At 53.9% G+C, this 2738-nt stretch overlaps 1 long non-coding RNA gene across 1 annotated transcript in view; it reads right to left on the reverse strand.

Annotated features, from left to right (window-relative positions):
* The window catches only part of LOC112482315, a 23055-nt gene that overhangs the window by 4828 nt on the left and 15489 nt on the right, over positions 1-2738 (reverse strand). Inside the window, exon 4 of the long non-coding RNA XR_003047273.1 lies at positions 632-728. This is a non-coding gene — a long non-coding RNA (uncharacterized LOC112482315). The remainder of the gene's footprint in view (positions 1-631; positions 729-2738) is intronic.

Raw genomic sequence — 2738 nt, forward strand, 5'->3', positions numbered from 1 at the left:
TACCATTATCACCACCACCATTATCACCACCATCACCATCATCACCATCACCATCACCATCATCATCATCGCCACCATCACCACCATCATCACCATCACCATCATCACCATCATCACCATCATCACCATCATCACCATCATCACCATCATCACCATCATCACCATCATCACCATCATCACCATCATCACCATCATCACCATCATCACCATCATCACCATCATCACCATCATCACCATCATCACCATCATCACCATCATCACCATCATCACCATCATCACCATCATCACCATCATCACCATCATCACCATCATCACCATCATCACCATCATCACCATCATCACCATCATCACCATCATCACCATCATCACCATCATCACCATCATCACCATCATCACCATCATCACCATCATCACCATCATCACCATCATCACCATCATCACCATCATCACCATCATCACCATCATCACCATCATCACCATCATCACCATCATCACCATCATCACCATCATCACCATCATCACCATCATCACCATCATCACCATCATCACCATCATCACCATCACCATCACCATCACCACCATCACCACCACCACCACCACCACCATCGCTTTGGCTTGCTTTTTCACTTACTCAATGCCATGAAGTGCTCCCTTACACACGCTTCTCCCCTCCATTTCTTCATTCAGCACAAGGTGCTTCCTGCATGTGTTCACCACTTTGCTAGTCCCTGGAGAAACAAAAATTAATTCATAGCTCCTGTTATCAGGATCTCACAGCTACAGGGGATACAGAAAAATGAAGTTTTCTTACTGTATAAATGCTGTCCCTTCTACATGCCAGAGTCTAAAACGTACGTTACATAATAGAAGTCTGAAAAAGGACTTTCGTGTTTGCATAAGGAGTGACAGTGACCGACCGAGAGGATCCAAACTCAGCAGACTAAGACCCCTCAACGCCCTTCAACGTGGCTCTAGACGCCTCCGTGGGCACTTGCAGGGAGAGCGAGAACTTCCCACAGTTTCCAGGGTGAAGGGTGCACACGGGGGGTCCGTCCTGAAGCTCAGGTCCACTCAGGTTCACTGGCTGCCCCCAACCTGAGCGTGCTCCTCAGAGCACAAGGGGTCTTGCGAAAGTGTCACTTTTTACTGAGCTGACCACCAGGCTCTGGAGGATGGCAGACTCTCCAAGAATAAACAGCAGTACAACTTCTCCTAACTAAGCGTGCTAGAGAACTCAATCTAATTAATAATAAAAATACTCCGGAAGGTGCTCAAACTTTCCCCAAATTTCAAGTCAAACCGCATCTTTGGGTCATAAAAGTATTCATCACCCTGAGTGCCAAGAACCAAGGCGTAAGGGCGCCGGCCCCTCCGGGTCATCTCGCGTTTCCTGGGAGTGCGGCGCCCCTGCCGCCGTCTGCAGGGGTCTCAGGCCCATGCCCAGGGGCTCGGGGTTCCTCATCCACCAGCTCCGGTCACCCCGTGCACACCGCTGCAGTACAGTGGTTCAGCGCCCGCGCAGCCGTGCACGACTCGCTACCCTCGCGTGTTTGTGACACATCACGGTCGCGTCTCCCAGGCGAAGCGGGGAGCAGAGGTCGACGAACCCCCCACGGGAGGATGTGGTTCCGCAAAGTCGGGACGGGCCGATCCATCGGCCGCCGCTCTTTTCTTGGGATCTCAAGAGAGCCGGGGCGGCCGGCGTGGGGTGGCCAGCGGCGCCCACACCCGCCTGGGTTGGTTCGCACACGCGGGTGGCCTCAGAACCGTCTCATTGGAGCTTTACGGAGCTTTTATTCTGCTTATTTTTCATTTTGCAGCTGACTTCGCGTGGGAGAAACAGGGGTAGCGGAAGGGTCCTGCCACCCCGCCCTGCTCCAGTCACCTCCGTGGAGGCCACTCGCCTTTCAGGGATGGGCCATGGCCCCCTCGGCTGCGCACACTCCTCTGCCAGCCTCTTGTTTGGAGCCCAGCACTCTGGGTGGTTTCCTGTCTACACCCGAGGGCCCCTGCACGTCCGGTCTCTGCCTTTCTCCACTTTCTCTTGGGGGCAAGAGAAGGGACGGGAGAGTTAGATCACGTGAACCCGGCTCCGATGGAGACGTTCGAGTGCGTTTGAGTAACTCACTTCGCTCAGGAGCCGTGCCTTCCTCCTTCGTAGCTCAGAAACTGCGAGGTGGATTTCAGAGCCGCCCGGGCATCTCAACACCAAGGGCTGCGGGGATGTCTTTGGGGCCAAGGGGAGGCCTAGGTGTGTCATTCTCACGATCCTTCGCCCGTCTTCCCGTTCCCTTTCCCCCTGCTGCTCCCGAAACAGACAACGCGCCAAAGTAACATGCAGAGGTACGTACCCGATGACAAGCTCCGTCTTTATTGTGGGTCAAAGGCCATCGAGAGTCACATTTTGGACACAGCATTGCCATATCTGGGTCAGACCCCAGAGATCTGCCAGAGACTCATTTCTGCAAAATCCTGGGGAACCAGCACCCAGAGTTTTGAAGTCATGAGAGGAGGAAATTGCCAGAAGGTGAAGATGATGGCTAACATAACGGCAGCTCAGATATTCCTCTCTGCTTAGACCTGGCGTCTGACTCTGCTCGCTGGGCCGACTGCTTTGTTGGCCAACATGCTGCTAAGCGGTTATTGCGCTGCTGTGTGAGAAATGACGCCAGAGCTCGGTGGCTTCAGACGGCAAGCCCTGCCCTCCCGCCTTCAGGCCTGTTGGTGACCGACTGCGG

This window comes from Pteropus alecto, unplaced genomic scaffold, assembly GCF_000325575.1.
Source record: "Pteropus alecto unplaced genomic scaffold, ASM32557v1 scaffold195, whole genome shotgun sequence".
Taxonomy (NCBI): Eukaryota; Metazoa; Chordata; class Mammalia; order Chiroptera; family Pteropodidae; genus Pteropus; species Pteropus alecto.